Raw genomic sequence first — 9,366 nt, forward strand, 5'->3', positions numbered from 1 at the left:
TAGTTTAAAATGGTGATTTTGAGACTTTTTGATGTTAAGGTTTTTGAAACGTGATTGCCTAGAAGGTACCGACATCATAAATTGTTGTTTTTCATTTCAATGCCCTTTTGAAATCTTTAACTAGATTGTGATGCCCAAAATAATATGCAGAATTTTTATTTGTTTCCTAAAATGATTGAAAAGTTTATGATATTCAAAACATTAAAGCAGAAACATCTGAGTTAAAGCTTACATTTTAAAAATAATTTTTATGCTTCTAAATATGTTTCTATTCAAATATAGATACCATCAGTAACATTCATGTCAATGCTTTCCATTCAGTTTGAAACAAATAGAATCAGGGGTTAAGAATAATGTCAGGCCAGGCGCAGTGGCTCAAGCCTGTAATCCCAGCACTTTGGGAGGCCGAGACGGGCAGATCACGAGGTCAGGAGATCAAGACCATCCTGGCTAACACGGTGAAACCCCGTCTCTACTAAAAAATTCAAAGAACTAGCCGGGTGACGTGGCGATCTCCTGTAGTCCCAGCTACTTGGGAGGCCGAGGCAGGAGAATGGCATAAACCAGGGAGGCGGAACTTGCAGTGAGCTGAGATCCGGCCACTGCACTCCAGCCTGGGCAACAGAGTGAGACTCCGTCTCAAAAAAAAAAAAAAAAAAAAAAAAAAGAATAATGTGAGTACTTCCAGTATGTTCTTATTTCCAGCATTAAATTAATATTGAAAACATACTGCTCTCAATGTCTGAACATTCTTTTTCTGTACTGCTCCTTTCACAGCAGGATTTTCCATTTCAGTGCTAGCCTGAATGGATTTTAAAAGAAAATGATTCATAAATCATATATATTTTATATAGTGTGGAGTTAGTGATTCAAAAAATATCCATAATTAATTCTCCTTGTTCTGTCGCTGAGGAAATACACAGTTGAGATGACACTTCAGATGAATGTGCAATTCACCTCTCATCAAAGAAAGGATTCTAAATTGATCAGCTAGGATACACGCTTATGAAATGAAAGCTAATCAAAATACTCATTTTTCCCATGACCACATGAGCTACTGCAGCACCTACATTTCTCCTATCCCCTCGTTCGGCCTTCAATTAGAGCTCCTTGATCTACTTATGCAAGGCAGTCCAGAAAACACATCAAATAAACCGTGTAGAATAAGCTTCCAATATCAAAATATTTATCAAAAAATGGAACATTGAATTACCACAGACTTGCTGGATATGAATACACTTTTATATTTCAAAATCTGTGCAGTATTTATTGAAAATGACAATTTTGGTATTCACAGAATGAATTTTATAATGTGATTGCTTCTAAAATTAGCTAAGTTTGGTATATCATCTTACACTGTAAAGGACTTTTATAAAACACCTATCATATCAAAGAGCTGGCTGTCTCAAAAAAAAATTAGCCAAAGCATCTATATGCAACTTAATCACATCTTATTCACTCATGCCAATGAGACTTCTCTCTCTGAGGCCTGACAGTTATGAAGTGAAATGAACTGCTGTGGTTTACCCCAATTCTAGCACTCCCTCCTGTCTCCGGTACTCTCCACAGCAATAACCTCTTTCGTGAGACTGGGCATATGCTGAAGCTACTGGAAGTGAGTTGTCTCAAGTTTACTTCACTTTAACTCCCAAGACCCCAACAAATGTCTTTCTTTCCTCCCTCATTGTCCTTTCATAATCGCTCTTCCTTTGGAAACGTAATCTTTAGATCTGTCGTCCTGATGCTTCCCTTCCTAATTGCTTTCTTTGGATAATTGTAACCACTTTTTTTCATCTGTATTCAGCAACAGTATACACCTGTAATCTCTATTTTTTCATGTCATACTCTTTCCCTGTGGCTACAATCATGTTCAGAAATAAAAGGAAATTAATGCTTGTCCTTGATTCTGTTATTTTTTAAATTGCTGTCCAATGGTTCTTTTTCCACATTTCCCTAAAGAATGGCTATTCTCTTGCTATTCAGAGCTATGTCTACGGACCAGCACCAACATCACCTGAATACTCATGAGAAATGCAGAATCGATCAGAATGTGCATTTTCCAGAAGTTCCTCAACTAACTCATGAAAATTTGAATGCCCTGTTCTACACTGATGTGCTTCCATATTTGTTTACCCTAGTTGCCCTTTTTGGTTTAACCTCAATTTCTTCCCTATTATATCTCTGAATTTAATACTACATTATAAGCCATAGTGTTCCTAATGAACTTTTCATCAGGCAATGCTTTCTCTAATTAATCTCTTCTCCATAAAGCACCCAATACTATTCTTTTCAATTATATTAATTTGACCTAGATGATACTATCCCATGAGGTTACAACATTTTCTACAAAACTAAATTCTAGCCATATATGGCTGACCATTTTTGGTGATGCTCATATATAGTAGATAAAACACAGGTCTGTGTGGTAAAATACCTCAATCCTTAATGCCTCCCCCGTAGGGAGGATGACAGCAAGAGTAGGAAAATGTTATTCTGATTCTCTGACACATTTTCGTACTGAAAACTCACTTTATCTTCTTTCCTATTTCTGACACCCTGTTCTTCCTTCTTCTACAGAACAGTTTGACTTTCCTACCTCCATTACATACACCCACATATATTTTTTATTTATCCATGTACACTCCGCCCTCCTCATGCTTTCTTTCTCTTTTATTCATTTCCTCTTCCCTCTTTATTGACTTGCCTCAGGTCTTAGAGTGTCTTAAAATGGAACTCATAGCACAGCTCCTTTAGTGGTACTCCCAATATTATCAACTACGGAACCTTGATTAAAGACACAATTTATCACCATTTGACTTCTCCTTTACTTATTATACACTTAACAGGACATTTTATTTGGCTATTAGACTATCTTGGTACTCATATTTTAAAAGAAGCATTCCATCAAATGACTTTTTAAATAAAATACAGTTCTCACATTCTCCTTTTCCTTTGACTATAGTGTTTCCTTTTTCATTGGAAGGTCCAGGTAAAGGCTCTGACACTTTCTTGGGGACACACTGCTAAGTAATATCAAGAAAGATTTTCTGTTTTAAAAAATATAATGAGTTGCATCAAGAGTTTCTTACGAATCTGTTTATATGAAACTGGGTTTCACTCTGTCAACCTAGGGCTAGAATGCAGTGGCATGATTATGGCTCACTACAGTCTCAACATCCTGACCTCAAGCAATATTCCCACCTCAACTTCCTGAATATTTGGAACTACAGGTGCATACCATCATGTCAGGCTAATATTTTGATTGTTATTTTTGTAGAGACAAAGCCTCATTATATTGCCCAGGCTGATCTCAAACTCCTAGGTTTAAGGAAACCTTCTACTTCTGCCTTCCAAAGTGTTGAGAAAACCAGTGTGCAACACCATACCCAGTACTCATCAATTCCTTTAAATAAACCTCAATGTTACCCAGGCATGGTGGCTCACACCTGTAATCACAGCCCTTTTCCAGGCCAAGGTGGGTGGATTGCTTGAGTTCAGGACTTTGAGACCAGCCTGGGCAACATAATGAGAACACCTCTCTACACAGAAATACAAAAAGGAATCAGGCATGATGGTGTGTGCCTGTATCCCAGATGATTGGGAGGCTGATGTGGGAGGATCACTTCAGCTTTAGAGGTGGAGACAGTAGTGAGCCAAGATAATGCCACTGTACTTCAGCCTGGACAACAGAGCAAGACCCTGACTCCACAAAAATTTCAATTTAAAATGTGAGAACGAAGGGAAATAGAAACAAAAACAAGCCTAATTGGTCAATGAAATACGAGCTTAAGCCAAGAAAAAAAGGAAACCACATGAAGTATAATAAAGTACATGGAGAAATAGATCTATAACAGAACATGTTGATCTTTCATATCCCTAATACTACTAATTAATATTTATGCTACAATTAGTTTTTTGTAAGTACTTCTGTGATAGGGTTTATTACTATAAGACATTCAATTACTTAAATATGGTCATCTACCGCTACCTGAAAGAACATTATAACAGAGAGAGAAACCTGGAACTTTCAACTTTCCACCTAGAAAAATAATTGATCACCAGAATTCTAAAGTGCAATGTATGGCTTGAAAAGGTATATTTCATAGAACGTGAGTTGGAGCTAATAAAAAGTGTAAGAAATGCTAATCTGCAATCACAATGTTATGATTCCAGATGAATGATACTAGAAAATACATTGCAATCTTCTTTGCTACTGATGACCTATTTCTAATTTATTTCCTTTGTATGGCATAATTTCTCAACACAACACCTCAAAACTTATACATCCTTAAATATTAAAAATAATACAAATGTAAGCAATATTTAAATATGTAATCGTTAGATGCATGAGGTATATTACTTGTGACATTCCATTATATAAAAATGCATTTGTCTATTTATTCATATTAAACAACTATTAAGGCTGAATATCTTATGCCTGTAACCCCAGCACTTTGAGAGGCTGAGGCAGGCAGAACACTTGAACCCAACAGTTCAAGACCAGCCTAGGCAACAAAGCAAAACTCAGTCTCTAAAAAACTACAAAATCAGCCGAGCATGGTGACACAGGTCTACCGTCCCAACTACTTGGATGGCTGAAGCATGAGGATCACCTGAGCCCAGGAAATGGAGATGGGAGTGAGCCAAGATCTCACCACTGCACTCCAGACTTGGTTACAGAGTGCATCCCCCTCTCAAAAAACAATCAAAATGCTTCTTACAAGGAAGATGGTATTCTAGGTACTCCAGGATACACAAAAATGTGTTGACTGACCTCCAGTAGCTCATGGTTTGTGGAAGTTTCCAATGATTCTTTAAACAACTAAGTATAAAAACTTCTGAAACTCAAAGTTTCAGAATGTGATATGAGGACTTTGAGTGGGTATTTTGTTTTATTTTGTAAAACGTAGTCTTGTTCTGTCACCCTGACTGGAGGGCAATCGTGTGATCTTGGTGCACTGCAACTTCTGCCTCCCAGGTTCATGTGATTCTCCCGCCTCAGCCTCCTGAGCAGCTGGGAATACAAGCATGTGCCATCATGCCTGGCTAATCTTTGTGCTTTTCTTTTTATAGAGGCAAGATTGCACCATGTTGGCCAGCCTGAACTTGAACTCCTAACCTCGAACTCCTAACCTCAGGTGATCCTCCACCTCGGCCTCCCACAGTGCTGGGATTATAGGCATGATCCACCAGGCCCAGTCAAGTAAATATTTTAGATAATCTACAATGACAAAATTATGACGTTAAATTCTTACCATATTGGTCTTAAGCCTCTCTGCTTCTGGAACTGTTTATTTGCAGCAAAATACATGTTATTCAATTAGATGAAGTGTTTTCTATAAACTCTTCATGGACAACTTACTTACTAAACACACAAAAATCCCTTTGTGATACAAATTTTGAGAGCATAAATTTAAATTTCTACATTTCCACAATTTATAAGTCAGATGCAGTCTTGTTATGTTGCCCAGGCTTTTCTGAAACTCCTGGGCTCAAGCAATCTTCTTGCCTCAAACTCCCAAGTAGCAGGGACCACAGGTCTACACCAACATACTCAGTGATTTTTCTACAATTATTAATATTATTTTAGTCTCCTCCCTTACTCTGAGAGGCCAAGGTGGGTGAATCACCTGAGGTTGGGAGTTCGAGACCAGCCTGACCGACATGGTGAAATCTCATGTCTACCAAAAGTACAAAAATTAGGTGGGCATGGTGGCACGTACCTGTAACCTCAGCTACTGGAGCAGCTGAGGTGAGAAAATCGCTAGAGCCTGGGAGGCGGAAGTTGCAGTAAGCCGAGGTTGTGCCACTGCATTCCAAGCTGGGTGACAGAGTGAGACTCCACCTGAGACAAAAAAAAAAGAAAAGAAAAGAAGAAAATAGAAAAAAACGGCAGACACTAAAAGCTAAGAAAATAGTGTGTTCATTTTGGAATCAAATTTAAAATTCATTATAATGTATTTTAAGTGACCACCAAAGGCATGTGTTGACGTTCGCTGAGTATTACTCAGTGTTTGAGAATTACAGACAACACACATATTTTGTTGGCAACAATGTTTGATTTGTTTTGCATCTATATATTTGCATTTATTTAAAACAAAAAATGTCAAAATATGTTTCTTCTGTTATTTGTAAAAACATTGAGTAACTAATTGTCTAAATATAGCTCTCTATTTTCTAATTTTTAACTAAAAATGCTTAGTATTAAAAATAACTTATTTCAAAATAACTGATATTTATTGTTTTTACATTTTTTGAAAGTGTTCATTCACATCTATTTAATTTCTAGATACTGTGAAGGAATCGTGACTGTATCTGGAAGACAGATGCCAAAGATGTTAAGTGATTATCAATGTATCTATGCATAAAGGATTGAAAATGATATTTCATGCCATAATTTATCTAAATGTTCTTTCCTTTGGAACATTGTTTTCCACCAATAGTAACAAGACTTAGAAAAAAAAATAGCATTATCACATGCATTTTCTATTTCTGCACTTTTCCACTTCTGGAAATAGTGATAGAATCATTTTGTGACAGATTAATATCCTCCATGATCCCATCCTAAGTCGCTAAGGATAAGTGTTATATTCTTTGGGTTAAATTGCCATAAGGACTAAATTTATTTTTTTAACAAATTCTCTAAAGAATAAACTGATTTTTAATTTTGCAACATACGTATCACCTCTCCATCCATTTTGCCTTAATTCTAGTTCTTTTTATCCTTCAATAGTGAGGATGACAAAAACCTGGATGCATATGGCTATGTTTGATTTGAAAAGTACGTTTTAAACATTTGGAAATTTTTCAAAAGCAAAAACATATTTTTCGAGTGATCTTCCCCCTAAATTTTAAATCCATGTGCAACTTAAAAGGAACTTAGAACATATGCTAGTTCAGATTCACTTACATTCAAATCATGAAAATTATATTTAATAGTTCTTATATTTAATTATATTTAAATTATATTTAATAGTTCTTTGACACACAAGAACTGTTTAAATTAAGCTGCTCTAAATTTTACATTTTTCAAAATACACTGTTTTCTATCTGCCACTCCTCACTACTCTCCAAGAAAATATCAGATTTCATTTAGGAAATGTAAGCTGGATGTTTTCAGTCCATCAACAATGATTAAGTAATTTAAAAAGCATTCTTTTCTTTCACTTCTTCTCTAGTTTTTGTTTATTTGTTTGTTTAAATATCTTTGTGCAAGTTCTGAACAGTTTTATTTATATCAGGATCAATAATCTGAGGAATGAAATACATTGTTGCATTTGTTTCAACAAATGAGTTTATGCTTCCTTTACAGAACATTAAGGATGTGAACATTTAAGAATATTGTAATGTTTCACTATAAATGATACTTGAGCCTTGTATTAGAATAAATAAGGTAAACTTATATAAAGAAAAAATAAAAATGTTCTCCTTGTCATCTGCATTTGCAATCCCATCTGCACTGAAGTAATGTTAAATGGTTTTCTGTCCATTCCACCACAACTCTAATGGATGGAATTTATGTAGCGTAATTATTTGTCAGGTACAAGTACACATGAGTAAAATTAAGTGTGAATTAGAACTCAAGATTAGAATTTTTAACTAGTAGTGAAATGGGAAGGGAAAAGCAAAAGTGAAATACACATCAACTAATGGCAGAATGGGGTATAGAAGGGAGGCATCTGTATATATCTGTGCACACACGTAGACACATATTCTACGTAAGCTTCCTGAAAGGAATTTACTATAAAAATGATTCAAGGAAAGAGAGAAGTAGTACTTTTGTGTTGGAAAAGAAAAACTAAATTTTCTCAAGATGTATTAAAATTTAGATAAATAGATAAAAAGGGGGGTATAGTAAAGACATATGTAAAAAATAAAATGTGTACATTAATTACACAGATTTTGAAATTATGAAGATCAGTGCTGAACTTATTTTGAAATAATTTGAAATTGCACAGCTTCATTAGTTGATTTTTCCATTCTTTTGGGAAATGTGGGCCATTGTCAAGAATGTCTAAATAGCTTTGGTGGTTGGGAAGTTATATAATGTGGGATTGGAGAGAGTAGGAAGAACAGAGGGCCAAGTGCAAAATGAATTATGAAATGAAATCAAATATATTTCATTTGTTACTGTAATAAATTGTTTCCTTAATCAGAAAATGAAACTGAATTTGTATTTTTACTATCAAATGCAAATATCAATAAAATTTCTGTACCAATTTTGGGGGTAAGAGAGTGGTTACAGCTCTCCCCATCTCTCCATCACCTGACCAAGAGAAAGAACAAATTGAAGGCACAGTCCGTGTTACTCATTTTAGCCACACATGGCGACTTGTGTGTGGTATTGAAATCAACTTTCTATGGAGCACAATAATTTTAGCTGAGCTCCTTCTTTGAAAAATGTGCTTTAAAAAGCTAAAACTGCAATACAAAGACATGAGAGTGAGACAGGAAAAGAGAGCCTGTGGTTGATGAAATGCAAATGAGGTGTGGCTCAGACATCTCGCTGCTTTGAGATGACATGGGTGATAAATGGTTCTTAAAACATGAGCAGGCATTAGACTCCTGATTCAGTGTCAGACTGGCAAAAAGAGCAGTATTACTAGATGCTTCCTTTAATTAATGCAACACTACTGCATTAGTCTGGATACTGTCGACTGCTGATGGCCTGGCCACTCAATTACCCCATCCACACAGGAAATAATAAATAGAAAAGTGCATTGAAAATTGTAAGTGTGACGGAAAGGTTACCACGTGATTGCTACTATTATATTGTTTTATTGTTTTGTTCTCCCAATGGTGTATAACTCTAATATATACAACAGGCTCTTCATATTCCTTAACAAAATATCCATCAATTTATGAATTTGATAAAATTTTTACTACAATGCCCTACAAATAATAGTTCAGCTCATATGTGGTGACGACTGTTCCAGAAGATCTTTCTGATGTTCAATAACTAATACTGTTTTTCAATGTTACTACTAGGTTGGTGCAAAAATAATTGCGATTTTTGCCATTAATCACAACTACTTTTGCAGCAACCTAATAGTAATTTAGCATTCTGTATCTAACGTTTGTGGACATTGATTGAATATGAAGTATTCTAGGGAGAAGTTGGTGGAAGAGATGTGTGTTGTTTTGTGAAAGATAGTATTCTGAGGGAGTGCAGAAAAGGGATATACATATAAGAAAATAGTGGATCTTGATCAAATGCACCCTTGTTCCTATTTCCAAGAAGTCTACTCTGTGTTATGGAACAAATCAAGTTACATGAAGTCAACTAATTCAAAATAATTTACAGTCTAGAGAAATTCACATTTGTAATAAATAGTTTTCTTAATGACAGAAATTTCATAATGTCTT

This window comes from Macaca mulatta, chromosome 10 (assembly GCF_049350105.2).
Source record: "Macaca mulatta isolate MMU2019108-1 chromosome 10, T2T-MMU8v2.0, whole genome shotgun sequence".
Classification (NCBI taxonomy): domain Eukaryota; kingdom Metazoa; phylum Chordata; class Mammalia; order Primates; family Cercopithecidae; genus Macaca; species Macaca mulatta.